This window comes from Lissotriton helveticus, chromosome 8 (assembly GCF_964261635.1).
Source record: "Lissotriton helveticus chromosome 8, aLisHel1.1, whole genome shotgun sequence".
NCBI classification, from domain to species: Eukaryota; Metazoa; Chordata; class Amphibia; order Caudata; family Salamandridae; genus Lissotriton; species Lissotriton helveticus.
The window spans coordinates 1,194,721,710-1,194,737,837 of record NC_136069.1 but is presented as its reverse complement, the minus strand read 5'-3'; the positions used below and the strand labels follow the sequence as shown (position 1 = coordinate 1,194,737,837).

General features: G+C 46.0%; 1 protein-coding gene across 2 annotated transcripts in view; it reads left to right on the top strand.

Moving 5' to 3' along the window:
* LOC144773235 (UDP-glucuronic acid decarboxylase 1) overlaps positions 1-16,128 on the top strand; it is a 174,559-nt gene that overhangs the window by 116,528 nt on the left and 41,903 nt on the right. The window lies entirely within an intron of this gene.

Genomic DNA, 16,128 nt, shown 5'->3' with positions numbered 1-16,128 from the left:
ATAATCTTGAGGAGCTCTGCCACCTATTCTCATTGATTAGCTAACAGAAGGGGGTCCTCATAGATGAAAAACTCAGTAATCTAAGTTGTAAAATATCTAGGGAACTAAAGGTAGTCAAAGCACCAAATGCAATTATTTGGGATTATGCTGCCACTCGAGGTTTCAGTAGAAAGCTCTACTCGACTTTCCATTGAGATTGTCCAGAGGCTCCTACTGGGTCATCTGCTCTGTCCTGGTTGCATTATACTGGCCCTCACCTTTAGATGGCCTCTGGCAGAACCATATTCTTTTTGGCATCACAATTGGATATGAGTCCCAAGCTCCTCATTATTTCGTTCTGGGCTTGTGCCAGTACAATCTGTTTGCCCACCAGTGGCCTCCTTTGACAGCATTATACTGGTTTGCTCTAGGTGATCTGAATGACTGACTGCTTCTGCTCCATTCATTAACTCCCTCTGGCAAGCCCGCCACATTCAAAGGAATTTCCATCACAGTATGAGCAGTACTGAGATTAGGCTGAGGTTTATTCTGTTCAGTTGACTGAAACGACATGAGTGAAAGTATAATAGAACAGAGGGATAGTGGGGGGTTAGGTCTCAGTGATAGAAGGATGCAGTTAGTATGTAGCAAGAACATAACACTTTTATACACTGTTCCAGGTAACGAAGGCAAAAATTGAATCAGACCAATGTTTAACACAATGAAGCCTTATGTGCAGACATGGAGAAAATAAAGATTAAACTAGATGACTTTGGAGTAAAGCAAGACAGATATCCTAGGTAAAGACAGTGGTTTACCGAAAGTAGTGCAAAATAGTATGTCATTTTGTATTTCATTGTCTTGGTTTGTCCAGGTTTGCGTACCACTAGCAATGTGGGATGTAGATGATATTGAAGAGTCAAACTACTCCCAGGTCTAGAAAAGTTAGCGTGCAACACATCTGCTGCTGACATGCCATACACACTCTTGCTATATGTTTCAACTTCTTTTTCTTCAGTCTTGTTGGCCTCACACATGTATTGAATCGCTTATGATCACATTCCCTAACAGAATGCACATGCAAGACTCCAACTCTAAAAAAAAATGTTCTCCCATTGAGTTGTTTACCAGAGCTCATAGTAAAATCTGTGCAGAGAGATTGAGAATTTGAGAACCAATACTGGTGGGTGTTCGTGATCCAGAGCAGAAATGGGTTCTTCAGAGCCAAAATATCGATCAACAGAAATTTTAGATTTCCTTCTATTTCAGCAACTCTCCATTTTGCTAGACTGAAGCAGCAGGGTATCAATGAAAATCTGATGAAAACCTTTAACTGAAGATTCCTCACTTTAGAATACTCCCCAGGCGTCAGACTAGATCTGGAAAATCTTGAGCAGTAGATGCCGTGGTTTGGCTCTGCGCCAGAAGTGACATTGTGGTGCCTTCATTGGGGCCACTCCAGCGAGCTGACATCAGTTTCTTTTTCTGCACCAACAGTGTGGATCCAGAGAGCTACCTCAAACATTTTTTGGTTGACTTTTTTTTTTTTAACTTTTGTCAAACATTGTTTTTTTTTCCCCTTGCTTTCAGTCTACTAGGGGCATGTCCCCTGTGGAACCATCTGGTTTTAAGCCTTCTGGGGTTTGTCCCGGTCAGATATCGGTGTCTGATCCCCTACTGGTTTTTCTCTGATGCCTGAGAACTGGGCACCACCCCAAAACCTGCATGCCATGCCAGTCCATGCACCCGAAGGCGATCCACGAGCGGGCCCTGCAGCTCCTGGTGACGCGTCAGAAGGCTCAACAGTGTTCACGGTCCTGATCTCGTTCTCATGGATTCACTCGAGGCTGGAGTAGGAGTCGTCGTCACAGATGATCATCTTCAAGCCCTCTTCATTGAAATCAGATAAGTGCAAGAAGTCGTCAAACTGTTCTTTGGCTTCACCCAGCTGACCCTGTGCTTCTTAGCTCCGCTCTCATTTGCTACATGCAGAGCCAGTGTCAGGACCCGCCCTGCGCTACCTGGAGATTCCCAGCAACGGGGCAATGCTTGCCTAGTTATGGGAATTTGATGACGCTATGCATGCCAACTTTGGGCCCCGGATTCCCTATGGCGCATCGTCTGGCCCTATGGAGCAGAGACAGGGCCTCAGGATCCATTCCCGAATCCGGAACGAAGAATCCAAAGGCTCAGGTCTCCAAAGCCAAAATCAACTCAAGGTCCTTCCCTACCACATTACCGGATAGGGAATTCAAGGGGCTGGATACCTTCGGGAAGGTCATCTTTTCTTCCTCCAGCCTTGCATTGCATTTTAACACCTCATGCCTACTGGGCCACTAATCCTAGACATTGTGGGATTCTGTTGCTTAGCTGCTTCCCAGGCTGCCTGAGAAAGCCCATAGGCTTTACTGGATGGCAAGGATGCGGCCACAGTGTGGACTTCACGCCGCAGATTTCCTTGGTAGGGCCATGGCCTCTACAGTGGCGCTTAACTGACACGATTGTTTACGGTCCACTAGGTTCTCCGGGGATGTTCATTCATTGATTGGCATGCCCTTCGATGGGTTCCTCCTCTTCAGTGAGAAGGCTGATGGGCCTTTCTCCAAAGTAGGTTCACCCCTCGATCTTTGGGCCCCTCTCTCTTTCAATCCAGCTGCATTAGCAGTCCTTTCGTCCGTACAAGGCCACTGCAGGGGTAATTTTGGGCATTCAGAATGCCAGCCCTACCCAGTACAACAGCCAGCCCAGTCCTTTTGTCGAAGAGGAGCCACTGAGCCCAAAGAGGACGTGGGAACCATGCCCTGCGAGCTGCCCAGACCCCCCTCTCCTCCAGCTGCTGTAACCTCGTTAGTATGCTCTCCAATAGGCACACAAATCCTGTAGGGGGCAGGATCAGACAGCACCTGTCCCAATGGTTACATTGGACTGGTGGGTGCTCCAGATAGTGCAGAAGGGGTACTCCCTACCATTCTTGGACACTTGCCAACTCTTGCCACCAGCGCAGGAACAGCTGAAGGATGACCATCTCGCTTTACTCTGCCAGAAAGTGAAAGCTATGCTGCCCAAAGTGTGGCTGTGGGCCTGCTAATCAGTCAGACCCACAGCCCAGCTGTTCTCTCTCTAAATTGATACCATGTACTTTAGGTACATACCAGATTGGTTACTGGGTCACCCTTGTGAGCCCCTGTATAGTGTACCATAGGTACCCAGGGCATAGGTGCACCTTAGGCCTACCAGGGGCTGCAGCATGTATTATGCCACCCCTGGTCTGCCTTCCAAACTGACACCACAGGTCTGTTTGCACAGCCTGGGTAAGGTGGTGTAATCACTCCTTACTTAGATATAGTATACCTATATCTACCTTTATATATAGACACATATACACCTATAAGCCACTCCTATGGTAGGCTTCGACAATCCGGGAGGCAGAGTGCCTGGTTTTATGTGAGAGGGTGCCCTAGCATGAGATGAGCCCCTCTGCAGCTTTCGGAACCATCTCCTTATAGCTGTTCTATGATATAGCCATACCATATACTCTTAAGTGCATTATAATCCTCGCGGTTAATATTAACTTTGGTTTGGCTTTTTCAAAACATGTCGTGTAAGGTGTCCCAACACTTTGGAATACTAGCCCCCCCCCCCCTGCCAGTCCTGGCGGCGGGGGTAGCATTCCACCCTTCTAGAGGGAGAAGACCTGTAGTTACTGCTTTACTCGGGTAAAGTTAAACAGAGCCTCAGCATCACAAAATGGATGCTGCTCCCACAGACACGAGTCTGACCTCGTGTTGCTGGACGAAACTCCGGCAGGGGAGGCCTGGACAATAGGTTTCCTGTCCAGAGAGGTGCTGGCATCTCCCCAGACAGGGGTTTGTGTATTGGGGCAGGGAGGGTTGCATTCAGTGAATGTTTCTAGACACTGCCTGGGGCACACAAGGTGCTCCATGCATAGCCCAGTTCAAACCGGTTGCTGGGGCACACAGCCCCAGTTCTGGTGCAAAACTGGACAATAGGAATGGGGTGTAACCACCCCCTTATCAGGTCCTCCCATAGGAGGGACCTAGCCAGGTAGTCCAGCCCCCATCCTTAGTATAAGTATAGGAGCTGGGTCCCTAGGACTTTAGATTACCCTGGAGGAATCTTTGAAAGACCTATCCTGGAACTTCGACGTTCCATTCTGACTGGAAGATGGAAGATATCTCCCTTGTAGTCAAGGAGTGACCACCCTGTTCAAACAGGCACCAACAGCAACTTTGCCGGTCTGCATTTTCGAGGTTCCCGCCGGAACCTGAAGAATCTGCGACACAACTGGACCTCCAGACTTCCCCAACCCCCATCCACAGGAAAGCTGAGACCCGTGGCGGACACGAGAGACGTGGGACCGGAACTCCTGGACATCCTGCATTTTGCAAGCTGCACTCCTTCAACGAGGTATCTCGAAGTTGTGCTTTGGGGTGCTTGAAGCCCCAGCCCCGAGCACCATTTGCACCGAAGCCTAGGCCCCCACAGTCCGCGAGTGTTCCGTGGGCCCCGCTTTTGCATTTGAGCTCGACGCGTCTTCCCGGTTCCTAGTCCATTGGCTAGTGAGCCCCCTGAAGACCTTTCTTTGAATTTAACTTGCTTTCCTGGTTGCTCCAGGCTTGCTCTAGCTTCCCTGAAAAGGAGAAGCGCCATAGACCTTGCTGGTCTGCTACAGAGCCAATCTCGACATCCTGCGTGGGTTGCGGTTGCCAAGGCTTGTTGGGTACAATCCGGATACCGACACCGCAGTCAACTAGATCCATTGTGGGACAGCTCGAATCCATTCAATTCGTTTTCGATGCCTCCTGGACCTCGTGGCTGAAGAGACAAGTTCGACTACTTCACTTGAAATCACCCGACATCGCCTGGTTCCTTCCTGGTCACTGGGTAGTGACCCAGACTCTGTCCCTTCTGCTTTCAGGTTCTTTAGATCTTCGATCCACCCTTGGATCCACCCGGACACTTTTCCTCTGTTCGCCTGCAGCACTTCTTTGCAGCTCTCCATAGAAAGCGACAATGAAACCCGACACGAAAAGATACCTATGCACCCGGATTCCCTGGGTGAGGTAACCTGAGTACTTCGGTGCTCCCGTGGGTCTTGACTCTCGAAGTGTCCTAGTTTAAAAGGGTTCCATCCTAGTCCATCCGGAAGCGTCCTTAAATTGTAGATTTGTAACTTTTACGTTCTCCATAGAAAATCAATGGTAACCCGCCCTGTGTTTAGACACTGCACGCGTCTCCCGTGGGCCTCCTACTTCCTAACGTTTGGTCGACTAGAGTAGCACCAGCGATTCCACAGGCCCAGGCCTGCTTTCTAATTCTCTCGTGGTTCTTATACCACTTTCTTAGTATATGGTTTGTGAGGCCCCTAGGGCATAACGTATACTGTGCAACTTATTGTATATTGACTGCGTGACTTGTATTGTATTTTTACCTCTGACCTCATAAAGAGTGCAGAGGGGTTGTGTTTAGATTAAATACATATGTATTTGATATATACCTTGTGTGGTGTCCTTTCATTTGGTACTCAAGGGATTATAATTGGTAAAACAACTTGCTTAACTCGCCTACTGAAGTCTTAGCCTGAAGACTGCTGGTTCATGCTACCACTAGGATAGCTTTCTATAAGGTTGACTTTACAACCACCATCAATAAGGGTCGATTAGACTGGTGCAAGGTGCCCACTAGAACTAGTGGACATCATATGCCAGGCTAACTTCCCACACCAGTCTCTTTAACTACCTCAACGACTGGCTGTTAAGGGGCCTCTCCCCAGGCAGTCTGCTTCCACCTGCAGACTACGGCGTATCTCCTACCTTCGCTGGGGTTTTCCATCAACTTGCTGAAGTCTCTCATGACTCCCTCTAAGACGTTCATTTTATCTGAGCCATGCAGGACAGTGCAGTTTTGGGCCTATCCTCCAGAATACTCAGTCTGGGATATTTAGGCTACGACACCGATGTTTGTCTCTATCATGGATTTGGATGAGACGGACTCTGAGGCTCCTGGGCTTCATGGCCTCCTGCATGTAAGGACTGCCAATGAACCACAAATAAAAGATGACGTTCTGATCTACTACATTTTGATTAATTTACATACATTGTCTTTACGCGCTTTTGCGCTTCAAGAGTGCTCAGTGGCAGTCCTTGCTCGCAGTAAGGCTTTGTTCACGTGTTGTTCTAGCACCTCATGGACCAGGAGGTGATCACTCTGAGCACCTATAAGGATATCACTATCACACACCTTTTTACTACTTGAACATCAATCCGACCACTTTTAGTGAGTGCAGTGGCCTCTTCTACACTTACTCCTGCAGGTAAAACATGCTTGTTGGCATATGCAAGCTCTGCTTTGGGGCCTGAAGTACTGGTGGGCACAGAATCAGAGGAAGTTCTTCGCCCTGGTCCAGGTATCGGATAGCACTGCCAAAGTAGTGGCTAAAGAACTGTGATTGGTTCATCAGCAGACCCCTCTTCCTTCCCTAACCAATCTCACAGTGGTAACAGAAGCTTCACTTCAGCGTTGGGGCGGCCATTTAGGAGAGGTGGAGATCAGAGGACTCTGGTCTCCAGCGGAGTCACAGCCCCACAACAATTTGTTGTGTCTGAGAGCGTTCCGTCAGGCATCGAAAGCCTTCCTACCATCCATCAAAGGGATTCTGGTTCAGGTTTGTAGACTTCACTGCCATGTGCTATTGCAATAGCAGGGCGAAGTGGAGTTGTGGACCCTGTGCCAAGAGACTGTGCACCTCTGGAACTGGCTGGATCACCAGTATATTTTCCTGATTGTTCAGCACCTGGCTGCTTTTTAGACTGCCAGGGCGGATGAACTCCGCTGCTGGCTGACCAGGAATGGCGTCTGCAACCGGAGATGACACACTTTCTGTTTCTAGAGTGGGGCAAGCCTTTGCTCGATCTGTTCACCGCCTACGGGAATGCACAATGTCCTCACTTCTGCACGTTGGAGTTTCCAAAGCCGCTCTCACTCAGATTCATTTTGTCTTGAGTGGAGTTCAGGACTCGTGTATGTTTTTCCCCCAATACCACTACTGCCTCAAGTTCTCAAGATGATTCGGGCCAACTGGGCCCAAGTCATCCTAGTAGCCCCGGATTGGGCTCGGAGGGTGTAGTGTCCAGAGAGCTTGAGCATTGCTCCTCTGATCAGGCTTCCCCTTCGAGAGGACATCCTGTTGCATCAAGACAGGGTACTGCCCCCAAACCAGCACACCCCTCTGCTTCATGCATGAAGATTGAGCTGTGCCAGTTGAAGGTGTTTGATCACCCTACATTAGTTTGTGATGTTGTTCTTGCAGTCAAGCGTCCTTCCACCATATACATCTACGCCTATCTTTGAAAAAGATTTGTGGTGTTTTACACGCCAGATGCATCCCTTTGCTGCACCTCGGTCAATGGTTCTGTTGTTTGTTCTTTCTCTTTTCGGTCAAGGTCTCGCCCGGGGTACTGTCAAAGGTTATTTGTCTGCCATTTCAGCCTTCCTGTGGCTGCTGTATCAACCTTTTCTTTTTAAGTCACCCGTTCTGACTAGGTTCCTTAAATATTTGTGCTCTCTCTTTCCTCCTGCTCCATTTGTCATGTCCCAATGGGATCTGAACCTTGTTCTCACCTTTCTTATGTGTACTCATTTTGAGTTGCTCCATTTTTGCCCTTTAGAGCTCCTTAACATCAAGACGGTCTTTCTTGTGACAATTGCATCAGCCACGAGGGTCGACAAGCTTTCAGTAAACTATGTTCTTCCTGGATAAGTTTGTCCTCCGAACACAAATCTCTTTACTTCCAAAAGTGGTAAATCTTGTTCTATGTTGGCCAAAGTATCACACTGACCGGTTTTGAGCCCTGCCTCACCCTTCCAGGGAAGAGGAGTGACTCCATAGACTAGATTCTAAAATTGCTCTCTTTTATATTGATTGCACCAAACCCCACAGGATGGACGATCAGCTCCTTATTGGGTTTGCTGAGGCAAAGAAGGGGCAAGGCTGTTCCAAAGCGCACCATTTCTGAGATTGTATTGTAATTGCATTTATATAGTGCTTACTACCCCTGACAAGGCGTCAAAGCGCTTTTTCGTTGAGTAGCATGCTACTCGGGAACCCATAAAGGATTAGTGGTGAATTAGTATAGTGAAATATGAAAGTAATTTAAGTGGTGGATATGTTAGTCCGTTATTAGGATTGGAGAGGTTAGAGGAGGGATATCTATTCGTGTCTCTCCCCTGAGGCGGAAGCCGGGGGCTCTGTTTGTTTGAATGATTTTAAACTGTATCATTTTGCACTATCAGCGCATTGACTGTCAGCTGTTTTAATTATTACCTGCACATCCTGAAGCATCGTAGACCCCGATTCCTGGCGCACATGTTTGATCAGTGACGCTCGGGGAGAAAGGGTAGGAGCGAGACGCCATATTGAGTGAGGAAAGGGTTGCGGTCGAGTGGCTGGCCGCCTCCCGCCCTCCCAGGCTACCTAACCTGCCTATTAGCGCAGCGCGCTGACTATTCGTGTCTCTCCCCTGAGGCGGAAGCCGGGGGCTCTGTTTGTTTGAATGATTTTAAACTGTATCATTTTGCACTATCAGCGCATTGACTGTCAGCTGTTTTAATTATTACCTGCACATCCTGAAGCATCGTAGACCCCGATTCCCGGCGCACATGTTTGATCAGTGACGCTCGGGGAGAAAGGGTAGGAGCGAGACGCCATATTGAGTGAGGAAAGGGTTCCGGTCGAGTGGCTGGCCGCCTCCCACCCTCCTCAATTGACGGATATAAGGAGATGGATTTCCGTCCGCACAGCGGGCGGGCGCAGCGGGCGCGCCAAAGGCGCGCCAAAGGCAAGCCCGTCTGCGCCCGTCCGCGCCGGGACCGGGCCTAGGGCCATGACCCCTGCTCAATCATCAATTCGCATCTCCTACTCAAAAGCCTCGCTATTACATTATCGCCCCACCTCGATTAATACATGCCCTGTGCTTGATCCGGAGTTATTTCCGTTACTAAATCATAGTACCTGCCCTCAATGCACTGTTTTAATACCTTCTATAACGAGCATATCTCCCCCCAATAAACAGAACTGCAAAGTAAAACCAAACATATCTATGGCACTCATTAATGCCCGGTCGTTAGGGAAACACAGACAGGACATCTCAGATTTTATTATAGACCGGAATTTAGACATCCTATTCGTTACCGAAACATGGATGGACAACACCTCCGATCCTGATCTGGTGGTTGCGGTTCCACCAGGATATAGAATCTACCGACATGACAGACAAAACAAAAAGAAGGGTGGTGGTTTAGGAATAATTGCTCGCAATATCTTTAAGGTGACGCTCTCCCCCATACCTTCATCTTCATGTGAAGCCACCCATTTCTCAATTTTGCTAACACCTTCGCATAATTTTAAAGGAATGCTCCTGTATAGACCTCCAGGAGCCCGCGCTCAATTCCTGTCTAATTTGGATCTATTATTAGAATCATTAGCTTTGGAGGACTGTTTCACGGTCCTGGGCGATTTTAATTTTCACTTAAAAAAATGTAATGATAGTGAAACACAGACTTTACTGTCGGACATGGAAATTCTGGGGTTATCTCAATTGGTCACCTTGCCCACACATGAGGCAGGCCATACGCTAGATGGCATCTTTTCCAGCTTCAAGGGGATCTCTCTTGTAGACAGTCTCCCGCTTATTTGGTCTGACCATCATGCCGTGCTCTGTGATATCATTATTAATGAGATGTCACTAGGCAGACCAAACAACTCCTGCCGAACGACCTTTAAAGCGTGGAGCGATCTAAACAATGAAGATTTCAGAGAACTGCTGGACAACACCCGCCCGACTATTCCAGATGACCCTAACAGTGCCATGAGCCAATATACTAACTGGCTAGGCAATGCTATAAATAAATTGGTACCCCAAAAGACTATATCCAGAAATAGATCAACCCCGTCTGCTCCATGGTTTTCGGATATGTTAAGAACGCAAAAACAAATATGTAGGAATAGGGAGAGGGCTTGGCGTAAACTCTGACGCAGAAAATAAATCTCGGTACAAGGCTTCTTTGGTGAACTATAAAAAAATGATCACCGAAGCCAAAAGAAATTATTTTAGCACCCAAATTGAGAATGCAAAAAATTCAAATAAACAACTATGAGGTTGTCAAACAATTAGCCGGTAACAACCCCGTCCCCGTCTCAATCATTTTGCGATGCACTTGCTAAATTTTTTTATACTAAAGTTAATGACATTTATGTAGCCTTTGCTGCCAAAGACGATCTGTCCACACATCCTACCTGCCTCAAACCATCTGACAGTCCTCTCTCCCAATTCAAAGAAATAACGGAGCAACAAACCATGGATATTATTAAATCCATAAAATCAGGATCGGCCTTAGATCTGTGTCCTCCCAAAGTTCTTCAACCTGTGTTGGACTCAATAGTTCCTATAGTCACACAACTTTGTAACTGTATGCTTAACTCAGGGAGCTATCCAAAAGCTTTGAAGAACACCCTTGTAAAGCCGCTTTTAAAAAAACAGCATCTGGCTATGGATGAGCCAAAATTTTTTAGACCAATAGCCAGTCTGCCGCTCTTGGCTAAGGTGGCAGAGAAAGCAATAAACCAGCAGCTGTCTGAGTATCTGGAGGAACATCAATTGCTGGACAACACCCAGTTTGGCTTCCGAAAACATCATGGAACGGAAACCGCCCTCATTAAAGCCGCTGATGACATCAGGGTCATTAGAGACCAAGGGGGTACAGCAGTACTTGTACTGCTGGACCTCTCTGCGGCCCTCGACACGGTCGATCATTCCACCTTGATCGACCGTGTCGGAAGGATGGGACTGCAATCGGGAGCCATAAGCCTACTTACATCTTTTTTGTCCGGCAGAACCCAGACAGTTACGCTAGGACCATTTCAATCAGCTGAGTTGTCATTACCTTGCGGGGTTCCTCAAGGCTCATCCCTGAGTCCGACACTATTTAATATCTATGTGTCGGACCTAGCCAGAGTCATCAAACATTATGGGATGGGCCTTACCTCCTACGCTGATGACACCCAGCTAGTCCTCGCCATCAACAACAACGGGAAAGAGATGGCGAAGCGCTTCCAGGAGGGTATGCAAGCAATCGGAGATTGGATGTCCTCAAGTTGCTTGAAACTTAACTCCGAGAAGACCGAGGTGGTTATCTTTGGAAATCTCTCCCCTCGATGGTCTTCCGTTTGGTGGCCTGTATCATTTGGAACCTTGCCCAACCCAGTTTCAAAGGTCAGGAATTTGGGAGTTATGTTTGATGAACATCTCAACTTCTCCGCCCAAGCTAACCAGACTGCAGCTACAGCTTTTTATAAGTTAAAATTGATTAAAAAAATCATTCCTGCCTGACAGTGCAGGTAAAACTTTGGTCAGTACTCTGGTATTATCCTCACTTGACTATTGCAATGACGTTCTTGCCAATTCTCAAGCCCGGGTTGTCAACAAATTGCAATCAGTCCAAAATGCTGCTGCTAGAGTACTATCCAAAACTCCCAAGTTTAACCCTATTGCTCATATTATTCGGAATTACCACTGGTTACCAATAAAAAATCGTATACAATTTAAAACACTCTGTCTGGTGTTTAAAGCACTGCATCACTCTGGCCCGCAGTTCCTTAGGGATCAATTCCAACTCTATCTTCCGGCAAGGCATTTAAGATCTACGACCTTGCAACAATTAACGGTGCCTCGCATTAAGACGGTCTCCTGGGGTGACAGACGTTTTTCAGTCACGGCAGCCAGACTTTGGAATTCACTCCCGCTTTCAATTAGACTGAGCCACTCCCTTTACTCTTTCCGTAAAGATGTGAAGACTTGGTTATTTTCCCAGTAAATCACGCAGCAACCACATGGGTAGAGATATCAGTCGAGTTTTTAGCGCCAAGACGCCCTTGGGCATATGTTCGCGCTTAACAAATTGCAAAAATAAATAAATAAATAGAGGAGGAGAAAGGGTTTGCATTTATATAGCGTTTTCTACCCCTTATGAAGTGCTGAAGTGCTTTTCGGTGAGTAGCAGGCTACTCCAGAACCCATGAAGTATTAGTGGAGAATTGGTATAGTGAAATATGAAAGTAATTTGAGTGGTGGGCATGTTAGTCTGTTATTTGGATTGAAAAGGATAGAAGAGGAAGGATTTAGAATGTTTTCGTTTTTTTGTTTTTGTTTTGGAGCTCATAGCCGTAGGAGGAGGCTTGGGATGAGTAAAAGGGAGGTGGAGGGGGAAGAGTCGGAGGGAAAGGTTTAAAAAGTCTTGTTTTGGGGTAAAGGAATAGTAAAAAGAGGAATGAGATGATGTAAGATGAAGTAGAGTAGGGAAGAGTCCAGAAAGGGGTATTTTGGGGATCATTGTAGTGGTATGGGGTTTGGGATGAATGAGAGAGCGGAGGAGAGTGGAGATTGTGCTGTACCTTTAGATAATGCCCATGATGTGAGTGGGGGCAGCGGGGGGATGGCTAAATTTGGCTTGGATATTTTTTGTGTGGAAAGCAATTACGGAGGCGTAAGCGCGGTGTCCATTACCTAAAAAAACCACTTGGTACTGCGGGGAAAAAAGCCTCAGTAGCTAAGAGGTTAACCAGTGCGGAGACGAAGAGAGATGGCAGCATCCGCACACAGGTGGTGAATCCCTGGTGATGTTGTCTGCTCAGGGGTTATGGTATGGAGGGGCTTGGACTGTGCAACCTTGCTGACAGCTCATTGCAAATGCTACTTCATCCTCACAAGCCATGTGTTCTACTACTGCACCTCTTGTAACCAGTGCTTAATTTGAGACCGCGGTTTCTGGTTTTCGGCACTGGCACTTAACAACACCTTTGACAGCCTGCCACATGGTGACACTGTTTGTCTGATTTGGAGATGAGCACAGCAGCATTTATTTATTAATGTAACATACATTAAAAATGACTTAATACCTGCCACCCAAGCCATTCTTATAGCTTTGGGGGTCATGGAATATTCTGAATTGTCATATTTACAGGCGTTTTATGGTTAGTAATGAATTGTGTTGCCACCTGGCATCGGCTGCCTAGCATGAACAATGGGTGGAGCAATCTCCAGTAGCTTCCTGACGAAGACCCTGACACTTGGGTGTTTAACAAGTTAAGCACTTCTCAGAACAATGGGACAAGTAAAAAATGGTGGTCCGCTCTCTATTCCTTTCTTTTAGTGAAGGTTTAGACCCTGAATCAAGTATCAGTACACACATTTTCATAGCAGAACATTCTTTTAGTTCCAAAATGTATTTAAAAAGCTGTGAACAAGGTTATCATTAATATTATACTTTCAGTCACCAGCATTTAGTCCAGAATTCACATGCAAATACTCCACTGTTAGGTGTATTTGAAATGCACAGAGGACTGAAGATTGGTGGATAATATCAAACTAATATAATAATGTGCCATTGTATGTCAAATCCAGGTTTCAAATGACACTTTCTAATAGTTTCTGAATTTTATTTTAGCGTTTGCGTAGAACCTTTGAAGTTAAAACGTATATGTTCCCCCGGCCCTGAAAATACACATAGCATAGCCACATCTTTGTCAGGGTTGTGACACTGCATGTGTATTTAGCTGGTCACAAGGATGTAATTGGTCTCTTCTCCTGCACTATATTAATACAAAAATAATGCGCATTTCTTGCCCAAGTAAGTTCATCGGATCATCCATGGATAATCAGCTGGTCTGGTTTATTTCAGCGGCTCCTTGGTCCACATATTGAACCTCCGATGGTTCAGTCCTTTGGGTGCTGTCTGAGCGTCCTTATCTTTTTAGGTCGAGCATTCGAGACCTCATGTTTATACTTTAGTATGTACTTATATGTGTATGTTCTTTGTGGGCACTGGAGATCAACCATAGTACTTGTATGCTTCCGCTTAGGGACTTTTTTTTTCTGTTCAACTGCCTTTAACTGTCTTGATAGAAAACGACTAGTAGAGGTCAGTAAAATACCAGAATTGCTTTCTGCTGAGGGACTTTTTATATTTTCTGGCAACTGCCTCTAACTTTCCTGATAGAAAATGACCAATAGGGGTCAGTAAAATACCAGAATCACTTTAGCATTCTCTAGATTCCAGTCCATAGAAATTGTCTTCCAAGAGCACCCGTAGACAATAGTATTTTTTTCAAATCTTGTATTTTTAGTGATATGACCACTGAAGTCCCTGGTTTTATATTAAAAACGGAGCTTTGGACTCCATTTCCTGCTGAAAGGCAATATTTCTCTCCATGTGTTCACATACCTGGTGTGTTAAGAATTTTGGTGCTTACTTTCCCTCCATGTTAAAGAACCATAGATGTTTCAGCGGCAGGCTAATGTGCTGCACAGCTAAATACATATAAGGTCCCAAAGGCGAGACCGATTGCATTGCAAATACTTGTTAATAATGCAGATGCTGCTTCTTTCTTTATTGTGTATTTCAAGTGAATCACGCCCCTTTTCTGCTGTAGATAGAAACTTCTGCACGTGTGGTAAACCAGAGTTTCTTTCCCTGGCACTACCTCTCGATGCTTTGTCACTGTTAGTCTAGGTCAGTGGTTCTTTAGCTTTTGACTTTCGTGGACCCCCCAGTGAATCATTACTAGAAGCTCGGGCCATCGCCTAACGAGTCTATATGATTTGAACCTAAAAACATTACACACATACATATGCATCAAGCAGGTCCACAGATTATGGAAATGATTTAATTCACAAATCAAAAACAATATGTCAAAATTGAAGTTTTAATGAGAAAGGAGCTATTCTAAGTTTAGTTTTTTTTTATTAAAATGTGAAATTCTAGACTCTAGCATATCATTTTGTCCTTTTTGCTCCTAATGCACTCTTTAGGAGATGAATGATCTGCAGGTTCCAGACTGTTGCGCCCAGCCCTCAGATACCTCACAATATTATTACTTAAGACATAACCAGCTCCTGCGTTTCAAATGATCCTTCCCCACGTGTAGGCGCTTGCGGCCACATGCATCATTGTTGGTATTTGCGATTCCTAAATTGCGAAAATTAAGGAATCGCAATTTAGAAATCGCAAATACCTATGCATTAAAAATTCGCATTTTTATTTGCGATTCCTTATTTTTCCTTATTTGCGATTCCCAATTTTGCGATTCGCAATTAAGGAATCGCAAAATGAGAATGCAATTTCAAGGGTGCAGGGGGGGGTCTAAAGGACCCCCCCCCCGCACCCCTGAAATGTACCTGAAAGTACTTTTTGCACACACACTTGCTCAAAGGGCATGTGTGAGTTTAAAATGAAACTTTCAAAAATGCACTTTAGTGCATTTTTGAAAGTTTTCTAAAATTACCATGAAGGTTAACTTCATGGTAATTTACCACTTCTAGTTTGCGAATTCGCATTTTTTTTTTAAATCATGCATTGCATTTAAGAAATCGCAAAATTGCGATTTCTTAAATGCAATCACAATTTGAGAAATCGCAAAAAAATTGCGATTTCTTAAATTGCGAAAATGGCAAAAAGCTTCATGCATCCCAAAAACGGGATTTGCATTCGCAAACGGCCGAATTTTGCGATTTGCACCGTTTGCGAATGCAAAAAACCCTTAATGCATGTGGGCCTTGGTCTCTGCCGAGCCTCGTTCCTGAGTGGCTGCCTGAGGCAGCATGGCAGATTGACACCGCTGCAGCATTGCCCACCCTAATCCTGACCATTCTTCATAGAAGGGAGATGGTGGGCTGTCGCTAACACAGGCCAGTATGGATTGTGTTTGTGTTCTCGTTAAAGAACGCCATATTGTGCTGCCTGTTGTGCGTGGAAGAGATGAGAATATGACGGCTGCCCCCTGCTTTGATTGGGAGCGCAGCTCCCGAACATGGCTGAGGTATTTGTTCGCACGCCGGTTTACTGAAGCATTCGTTCTACTTTTCCTGCTGGTGGTAGAACTGCTTAGCTTGTGCAGATTACCAAATGGCGCTTGTCTCTGTGGACTGCTTACCCATCCCCAACTTACTTCACAACTGCCACAAAGAATGCACACATCCGTGAAATTCTGCAAGCGAATCCAAAACGTGGCCGACGTCCCTTTAAGTAGTCCCCTAAAGGCGGCACCCCTGAAGCCTTTCTGTATGTTGTATGTTT